Source organism: Amaranthus tricolor, chromosome 2 (assembly GCF_026212465.1).
Source record: "Amaranthus tricolor cultivar Red isolate AtriRed21 chromosome 2, ASM2621246v1, whole genome shotgun sequence".
NCBI classification, from domain to species: domain Eukaryota; kingdom Viridiplantae; phylum Streptophyta; class Magnoliopsida; order Caryophyllales; family Amaranthaceae; genus Amaranthus; species Amaranthus tricolor.
The window spans coordinates 9451337-9462771 of NC_080048.1; positions in this window are offsets into that span (position 1 = coordinate 9451337).

Here is an 11435-nt window from a genome sequence, read left to right on the forward strand (position 1 = left end):
CTTAATCAAAGGAAAAAAAAATTTCTTGACTTAAACATGGGGAAGATAACACCAAGTACTTCCACAACTGCATTAATTAGGGAAAAAGATACAACAAGATCCATACCCTTCACCTCCCTGATGGAATCACAACAAACATGAGTAAGATTCAAAATCCTTTCCGAGCTTTTTAGTCTAACTTGTTTTATTCATCTATACCAAACATGAAGAGGATTAATATGCATATCATTCAGATGGACCATATCTTAATTGACAATCAAAGAAGTATTTTGAATCTTGAGTTCACCGCCTCTGAGATCAAGGAGGCCATTTAGAGCATTCCTATTAATAAAATCCCCAGGATAGATGGAAATAATAGTGGATTCTATAAAGCAGTTTTGCCAATTATTGTCTAGATATCATTAAAGCAATCTAACTATTTTTTGCTACAAGTAAAATGCATTAAGCGTGGACCATCACTGTTGTTACTCTAAGTCCCAAGAGTCCTAATGTTAGTACACACCTGGTGAGTTTCGTCCTATAGTCTGTTGCCACATCATCTATAAAGTGCATCTCTAAGCTTATCTTTTCTAGATTGCGGATGGTCCTAGCAAACATTATCAATCCTTCCTTAGGTGACTTTGTTGTAGGAATAAGTATTCTCCACAATATTCTTTTATGCTAAGATATGGTGCAACATTATGGTAGGAAATATTGCTCCCCCAACTGGTAATCAAAATTGATATGAGAAAATCCTACAATACTATGGAGTAGGGTTTCATCAAAGATATCATGATAATTCTCAATTTCCCAAGACACTTTGTGAAAATTATAATGGATTGTATATTCTTTGCCTAATACACCTAGATGATCAATGGTACTCCTCGGTACCTTATCCACCCAAAAAGGGGCGTTTGACAAGGAGATCTAAAGTCCTCCCCAATCTGTTTTTCATAGGCATTGAATGCTTGTCTCGTATTCTCAACTTGGCCAGCAACACTCAAGGGTTTGATTTTCAACCTAGATGTAAAGGTATCAGGTTAACTCATCTATGTTTTCCTCATGACATCATATTGTTCTACAAGGGTAACACTGCTTCTATCAAGAACCTCCATCAAGATCTTTGGCTTTTCTCTGAATCGTCTGATCTTTGTGGCTAATTCTAGGAAGTCAGCCCTTTACTTGGTTAGAATCCCAAATGCTACCAAAAGTTAAATATCTCAAGAGCTACCTCTAGGTGCTCTACCTTTTAATTACCGGGGTCTCCTCTTACTTCAAGATAGATTTCGGTGGCATGATGTAGATCGCTTGTTGAGAAAATGACTAGCAATATTAGATGTTGGCAAACCCGGGGTTTATCCTATGCAATGCATCTTCATCTTCTTAATGTTGTTCTCATGAGTGTTTCTAGCTATTGGTGTCAACTTTTCATTTTACCAAAAAAGGCTTTGAAGCGAGTTAATGAAGTGTGTCGAGTGAGCGTATCTTTGGCTTGGCAAACCTGAGCACACAAAACCGGGTAATGTTAACTGGGGGATGTTTTCTCTCCGGAAAAAGAAGGAGGTCTTAGCATTTGTAGCATTGAACATTAGAATTTTACTATTGTAGGGAAAATGACTTGGCATATCAGTCATCTCCAAGAATCTTTGTGGGATCAAAGGGTGCATATGGTATATACATACAAAAGGTGGCTCATAGAGTATCTTCAACCCCCCACCCACAAGTAGCGGGATCCTAAAGAAACTATGCACGGTTATAGATAAGCTCAGTAGATAGGTGAATGAAGGAAAATATTCGATTAAAGAGGTCTACAACAACCTAATAGATCAAAAGCCTAAGGTAATTTGGTTTGATTTTTTTTTGGCAAAGAGCTAATATCCTAAAATCTTGTTTCATTCTATGGCTTGTCCTTCATGGAAAACTTAAAACTAAAGCAAGGCTTTAGTCCCTTGGGATAGATTTGGATACACTATGCCCTATATAGAACTCTGCCACTAAGAACACTGAGCATCTTTTCTTTGATTGTCGTCATAGATGAACATGTTTTTTATTATGCTATAAAACACACCCTTAAAGTTCATTTAAAAATTAATCATTAGGTAAAATGTGTAATTGTTTTGATAATTTTTTCAATATCAAATAATATTTGAGTCATGACATGGAAGTCGGATAAGGGTGCGACTATGACGGCTAACTCATCCTATTGTCAAGATCATATTGTAGGATCTTACCATTTTACCAATACATTTAAATATTCTGAAAAATTAATATTTGTATTTATTTATTTTAAAAGTTTTAATTTGTGAGTTAAAGTTTCTTTGACTATATTTTTAAGAATAAAATGTAAAGAAAACTTTCAATAATCAGTTCAAAACTCCAAATCAATAAAACAAACTTTATTTTTTTGAAATTTTGATTGTATAATATTAAAACATATGTTTGTATGTAAAAGAATTAGTGAAAGATGATATGTAAGAAAAAATAACAATAATTGAGACGAAATATGCATAATCAGATCATTGGATTGTTGTATTGTAGAATCATGTTATAATTCCACCTATTAAAATTTCAAGCATACTATGATCAATTGGGTATACCCATCACTATTATACCCACCTTATATGTTAACTCCATGTTTGCGTATATGTGCCCCATACAAATCGTCACTTCTTACATATTAATTGCATCTCTAATTTTATTTAATCCATGCAATAATAAGTTAAATCTAATCAATATGGTCATTAGCATTTTATAAAAATTTAGAATCCTTAAATTTTTGTCGAAATGAGGCGGGCAGTATTGAGGTGGAAAGTATGGGTGGGTTGGATCGAGTGGATATGGGGTGATTAAGATCACACAACCACCAAGCCACCACTTCTACCCGCTAGATACCCAAGGATCCTAAAACTTTTTATAACTTGCACATTTATTCACATATCTATTATATTTATATTCATACCCACCCCAGCTGAGACAAATGCAATTCAAAACCTACAAAATCCTATCACCCTATCATCCCTAGCTATTATTTAGTTACCATAAAACGATTGTTACTAAGTGTCTAAAACTACACAACACAGTCACTAGTGGACCTAGCATTATGCAAGGGGTTGTATATTGCAACTGCTATCCTCCATAAAAAAAAATCAAACAAATATTGGTTATGTAGATTTTTGAACCAAAAACCTCTCAATCCAAGTATACACATTTCTTACCATTGAGCTAAACCTTAATTGTTTAAAACTAATTAATATTTAATACTTAACTTAAATAGTGTGTTAATATTATCTAATAAAAGTAATTTTTAATTTTCTAAGAAACTCACCTACTACTATTCCATTAATAGTGTGTTTTGAAACATGTACTGTATTTTTTTTTTCGTTAATGTCTTTTCTTTTTATCTCTAAATATTTGAAATTGTTGTAATATAATGGCTTATTTCATAAAAGATTGTATTTTCTAAAATAGAAATTGTTGTGAATTATTGTTCAAATTAAATTGGTGAGAATAAGAGATTTTGGAAAAATTAAATTAGACTTTATACTACTTTCCTTACGTTTCTTTTTGTTTATCCACTTTATGTTTTTCCATTATAAGAGAGAGAAATTTAGATTGGATTTTTGAAGTATATATTGAAGACAAAATATATTCATGCGAGATCTTTTTAGATTTATCTTGATGCAAAGAATTTTAATATACAACTTTTACAATTTTTTACAATGCGTACTAAGAAAATGTAAGGCTCAAAATTTACTTTGAAATGCGTGCAAAAAATAAAGTGTACAAACAAAAAGGAACAGAGAGAGTATAATTTTATGGGTTTTAATTTTTTTTTATGAAGGATTAGTTTATGTTCATAATAGTTATATTTTAAAATGGGGCAAAAGATCTAAAATGTTTTGGATTATAACGGATATAGTGAAATGACTCTTTATTTCAAGCGCACTTCTTATTTATGTGAAGTTGCACACGATATTTGCTACTAATAGTCAATCAGAAACAACCTTTTATTAGTTTTATCACTAATAAGGGTAAGATTGCTTACATCTAACACTTCAAACCCCACACTAGATGAGAGTCACTTAATGACATTGGAGCAATAGAATGTTTTGGTTGATTGTTATATTTTAAGGATGAAATGAATAAAAAATTCACTATTAGAAACTCAATGACTGACCCACCGCAAATCAAGCATCAACTCTTCTACCAGTTTATAAACCAACTGTTGGAAATACTTCACATGTAAGACAAGATCCCACATCGATAAAATAGTGAGTTGTAGACTTGCATATATATATATTGGGTGAGCCAATCCTCTTATTAACATATAGTTTCGCGAAAAAATGAACCTCACCAAGTGTATGTGTAAGTCAACGCTCTTGACCCGTGGGTTTGTGGTCATGAGCCCACGGGTGTCTAGTGCTCACACGAGTGGGCCACGGTGAGATTATTTGACGAATTGTCACGGCCTAATACCAATAAGTCTCACTAAAATTCACACTATAAGTGAAAATAATATTCTTTCTCTTAAACATAATTTAGGAATAAGAATTCTGACTTCAAATCCTATAACCTTTTATCTTACGCCGTCTAATATATATATATAACTAAATTGTGCAATCTCATCCTTCAAATTTTAGGTCCGCCGCTGAGCACAGTAAAGGTAGTCTAGCTCAACGTGTAAAATGTTATTGATCTTGAACTTAGCGTGATTGAATTAAAAATGTTGATACATTTGTAAACGCATGCACATTGCCCGTAAAAGCTTATGAACTCACCGAGATCCTTATTGACACAAGAAATTACTGCCAGACAAGGGCTTCTTCATAAATAATGACCATGATCTGAATGTATTGATGATTCAACTGTACCCATTATTTTGTGCTGCTAACAGCCAACTTTGCTATGATCAGCCTCTACAATTATTTATCGGTGCAAAAGACAAGTAGATATTTGCATTGCTACCTGGTTTTTATTCGGTTTATCGGATCGATTTTAGGTCGCTTCAAAATCTTATCATGTACACATTGGTTTATACATTTTTTAAATTTATTTTAAAGTCGGGTGAAATTGAATTTGATTACGAGGTCTGATGAATGTCAAATCATCAGATCAATTTTAAACGCCTTATAATAAGTGTATCTATGCATGTAATATTGCAAAGTCAACCCAACAAATCCCTTAAAAGTGACACATACCAATTCTTAAAAAGGTTATGTGGCACGCAACATTTCCTATCAATGTGTCACTACATAGTTACTACTCTACTTGTATAACATACACACCCACAAACAAGATTATAACAAAATCTTCATCAATAAACAACCGTCTAATAAATTAATTTCTTACCAAAAAATACATAATTATATAATGTTCCCTGAAAAAATACTACTTAAGTTAACAATACTAATATGTTTAATACTCCAAATTTCCTTAACAGATTGTTCTCTATCATCTCAAAAGAAAGGAGCTGAAAATGGAGATAACAGTGCATCATCATCAGCATGTATAAATTGCACAGTAATATGTTCATTCCCTTGTCACACACCACCAAAACCACCACCATCATTACCGCCACCACCATACTTGACCAAAGCTCCACCGCCACCGTGGGGTTTTCACGGGCCGCCTTGCCCTCCGGGAAGTATCCCGTGTTGTCAGTATCCAAATGGAACTCCATTTGGGGCAGGCCCTTTGGAAGGAGATCAAGGACAATATGTTCCTCCAAGTCCATATTATACTTATGTACCTTATAATAATTTTTCTGCTTCCACTTCTACTGATGATTACTTTGGGATGCATCTTTTCTCTGCTGTTTTCTTCATGCATGTATTTCTTTTTTATGTGTTAATAATTTAATTGAAAAGACCTAGATGATGGTTTTATTAATATACTTTCATAAGTCGTACCAAAACCATTTTGTTGGATGTATTTAAGGTGTAGGTAACATATATCAAGTTATAGAAACTCATACAATGCACGGATAATAATATTTCACCATTTCTCGTATTTCCTTAGTATTTTGATTAAGTTGTTGTGTTCTTTTGTATATACAATCTAACATTTAGGAGGATCATACATTCACACTTTATTTAAGATACTACGATATTAAAAGAGTAATAAAATAAATAGGGAAATTTCACGTGGTAACTTCAAGATTTTGGGTTTTCCACGAACTAAAACTTTTAAAAAATTCATGCGTTAACCTTAAGGTTTACGTAATTGTTCCACCGTGATTTTTTTGCACATAAAAACGTTAGCAAACGTTAATTTTGAAGCTTTATGACTGCTGTACATTTATTTATGCGATTCAGTTTCAACCTTTTCCCCCAAAACATAAATCTCAATTCTACCATCTTTCATCCAAATCATATTTTTTCTTACAAATCCAAAAATGGTAAAGTTAGGGCTTATGTTTTGAGGAAAAAAGGTTAAAACTAATGGCATTTGAAATGTTGAGTTGCATAAATATACGTACAACAGTCTTAAAGTTTGGTTTCTAACGTATTATGTGCAAAAAGATCACAATGAAAGAATTTGATAAACCTCAAAGTTACTGCGTGAATTTTTTAAAAGTTTTGATTACCATGTGAAAAATGCAAAACTTCAAAATTATCACGTAGAATTTCCAATTAAACTTATGTACTAATAATTAGGGACTTTTAATTAGTTTTTACAAATATCATGAATGATCATAGTTCTTCTAATTTACTACTCCAATGTGATGATCATGATTAGGGTTAATCATTTATAAATTAAAGTAAATATATTCAAAACAATACAAATAATAAAAACATATGTTGTATCCTCACCATTTTCTTTTATTTGCCCACTCTAAAATATTTTACATTAGGAGAGAATTATTAATAATATTTTTGAGTATATTTTGAATCAAACATATTATTATTTTCTTAAAATTTTGTACAATATCTGCAATTAAGTTTTTATTCATAAAATTATGCATTTTAATTGTTAAAACATTTTTTTTTTGAAAATATATTTTCCTTAATAAAAAAAAATTGTTAAACAAATTTATAATATTTTTGCATATAGATTGTACATATGCATTTTTAAATGACAATTATATCAAAAAGTAATAAAAAAAAAATTGTAATTTTGGAATTCTTACTTTAAATATCTAATATTACTACTTTGGGGTTTAAATTGTATATATTGAACATTGATTTGATAGTTTATGTAGGTTATGGCACTCATTATAGTTGTTTTGGGGTTTAAAATGGATAAAAATCATAAATGAATACTTACATATCGAGAATATATTTGTATAGCTATGAAAGTTGACTTATTTCATATTTGACTGAAATAATCTCCATGTTTGATAGATTTAAAATTCTTGGTAAGCTACGCTCTGAAGATGAGAAAATTCTTGGTCTCAAGCTAACTCCTTAATGAAGTTGGCTTTACTCAAATCATTGGTTTTGATTTCCTAACTCTAATAAAGAATAGGATTTTTCAGACAAAGAATATGCCACCGATGAAATGTTTGAATTCAATTTTGATTTCAATAAAGTTTCTTCTTATGTTTATATATTGTGCACTTTTAATGTTCGGCGTACTAGACGATCTCATGTGAATAGGAGACTTATTAAGAACAAAAGTGATATAAGTTTGATACCCAGCCCAGGTTGCCCCTGGATGACTATGACAAATGCCAAGTTTATAGCCAACAAAAAATCAAAAACTCTCCATATAAGTTGGTTGTTAGAGTGTTAGAGCATCTTAATTTAATGTATTTTGACATATGTGAGCTTCACGGAATGTTGACCAGAAATAGATAACGATATTTTATCACTTTATTGATAATTGTTCTGATTCTATTAATGTGTATCTAATGAAAACTAAATGTGAGGCATTTAAATATTTAAGTCATTCGTGAGCAAGTTTGAGAATCCGTTTAGTAGATAAAGAGGTTATGAAGTGATAGAAGAATAATATAATAGGATACTAAGTCCTTTATTGAGTTTTATAACTCTCGTGGCATGATACATGAAAGGTTTAGCACCTTGTTCTCTTGATATGAATGGTAAAGACAAAATAAAGAATAAGACCTTCATTGAATTGCTCGTAGTTGTAATTCACCTATCAAGTATTATATACAAATGTACAACTTATTTTGTTAGCAATGTAAGATCTTCCTCAGATGTAAAGTATTTTCAATATAGACTAAAGTTGAAAACAAAAAGAAAAAAAGGTTGAAAAAAACTTTTTTTTTAGAGGATTTTGAAGTTGCCTTTTTTTAAGAGTGGGAATAAATTATGTTTTGAGCTTAGCAATCATGATGATTAGGAGCTTTTCACCGTCATAATTAAAGCAGTTAGGAATTTTTATAGATGAATTACAAAAGATAATCGAATAAAATAAAAGTTTTGGAGATTGAAACTTTCCTTGAAAACAATGATTTTAGGATAGAGGCTTTCATTTAAGATCAGAGATGGAAACATGAGGTTGCAAAATTTTTGGACATCATCATTTGGACATTGATATGGGTTTTGATTTTGTACCCACGAAGAGCAAAAGTGAGGAAAAAACGCTCACTGCTCATTATACCATATTTGAGTTAGAAGGGTAGAAAGGTTGGAAAACTTACTTATACTACTTGTATACATTATATTTATAATACAAAGTATAAATATAGAAGTAATAATAACAAGGGATGATATATATGGTAGGAGTTTTTAAAATCTGAAGTAGGAGTATATTATGTAAATTAAAAAGTTTTTAGTATGTGAAATTGGGTTTTTTTTTTTTACATAAAGTGGGTGATTATCATATGCAAAGTATATATTTAAAGTAAGTGTTTAGGATATATGAAGTAAAGGTTTTTAATATGTGAAGTAGGTGTACTATATTTGAAGTACTCTTTCTGTTCCTTTTTGTTTGTCCACTTTAGTTTTTCACGTATTTAAACGCAAATTTTGAGCATCAATATCACATAGTACGCATAATAGAAAAATTATAAAAATTATATATTAAAATTCTTTGCATTAAGACGACTTTAACAAAATTCTACATGAATATATTTTGTCTTGAATATATACTTTAAAAATCAAATTTAAATTTCTCTCTCATAAAGTGGAAAAACAAAAAGATACGGAGAGAGTATGTGTTTATGGTATGTACAGTAGAGTTTTATGCTATGTAAAATAAGACAATAAGCCAATGTCATTATTATCTTCATCAATAAACTTATTTTTGTAGTCAAATTTGATCATTAAATTATCAATAGTTGAATCTAGTTAAATTGAACAAAATAATTATCATAACTTTTATCAAATTATTAACCACTTATAAAGGTTAATAAAAATACACAACATTAATCGAAACTATTCTACTTGCATATTCATTTGTATTGTATTTGAATTGATTTTGAGATTAATTATGAAAATTATTTGGTTTTAGATTTTAGAGATATTAGAGGAAGTTGTACATTTTTCGGTGAGTAATGAAAATAATTTTTTTAAAGCGTGCATCAACATGTTTTGTTTTTCTTTTTTTCTTTTTTTTAAATGCTAAAATAGGTTGGAGTTCTTATTGGAAACACCTGAAAAAAGACTTTCTCTCACGAGAATTGCTAATTATGTTATTATTATCTAAACTCTACTAAAAACTCTTTTAAGACAATAACTTTATCAACTTCATTAAGTTAATAAAAACTAGTTCCGAAAACTAGGTGATTGACTATTGGTTGAAAGCTTTTTTTTTATTCTTTTGACAAGACTTTGATTCATACTACATGCGTGAAGGATGAATTCCCTTCTGTCCTCCCCTCATAAACTATAAGAATTCTCTAATTTACGTCCTGAAATCAAAAAATAATGATTCCACAATAACTTTATCAAATATTTAGAAATTATAGTTTAACCTAGTCGTTGAAAACTTTTGCTTTTAGTCCTTACTATAAAGGTTACATTTCTACGGCCTACAATAAAAATCAATCTCTCATTTTCTCTAGAGTTTACTAGGGTACCCCTAAAATAAAAATACATCAACTAAAAATTAAGTTAATAATTAGTAAAAGATAGATAATAATATTTACACACATTCTAAAATGAGATTGTCTCATAGTCAATAATTTAAATTAAGCTAGTTTACATTGTATAATCTAAAAGTAATCACTTAAAGTTATAAAATCACGACATTGTAGTCTTGAGCGACCACTTATAATGTTTTTAAAATTTAAAACTGTACTCTCTTCGTTCCACTCATTTTGCAATTGTTATTTTGGACCGTTCCATTTATTTTGCATTTCTTTTCATTTTTTGGACTGTGGTCTACAATTTTTTTTAATTTCATGCATACATTTTTACTTTTTGTTTTATTTCATCCATATAATTTCTTCTCTCTATTCATTTATTACCAATATTCATTTTTCTTAAATACCCGATCCATTTTCATGTGTTATTCTCAAATAGAATTTACGAATTTTAGTGTCCTTTCACTTTGATTTCCATCCATCTATATGAAATAACATATTCATTTGGGATTTTGATAGATCCGTCTCAATATATACTTTCTAAATATCAACTTTTAAAATTTTTTAAAAACTTACAATTAAAATTATTTAACTTTTAAATTTGCATTGAGATAAGTGAAAAATAAATGGAAAAAATAAATGAAAAATAAAGAGGATAACATTTTATTTCTCTTTAATCCAAAATAAGTGGGAGAGAGTAATATTCCTCCTATTCACTTAGATTGCGTTTGCAAACAAGCATTTTATTTCAAATTATAGATTTCAATTATGAAATCATTAATGTAGAATTTGAGAATGATAAGGTTTGAGAGGTTATTTTCAAATTCTCATCTTTAACCATTTTTATAATAATTGTGAATTTGACTCAAATTCAAATTTGGAAAGTTTTTATTTGTCAAACACTAAATTTGAGTTAAATTTATATTTTCAAATGAAATTCTCATTCTCAAACATAGCATTAAAGTATTTCATTTGACTTTTCAATTTTTTTTAGGTGGTAAAATAAGATTGAAAGAAATAGAGTGTAGCAATATATAGGGGGAAAGTGGATTAATAATTGTAGAAATTTGAAAATATTTTAGTATAATTGAATTTGTAAAGTTAATATATTCAAAATAAAAAAGACATTTAAAACACTTTAACCGAATAAGAAAACCTGATTCTTATTTGTCGCCACCCTTTTCATTTTATCGCCACCCCCTCTTCTAATGAAATTACGAATTTGCCCCTGAACTTTAAAAATTTACAAATATGCCATTGGAGTTAATAACTTTTCATTTTCATTTTTTTTAATTTTTTTTATAATTTTTATTTATATTATTATTGTTATTATTATTATTATTACTATTATTATTATTATTATTATTATTATTATTATTAAACCACAATAATAATAATAATAATAATAATAATAATAATAATAATAATAATAATAATAATAATAATAATAATAATAATAATG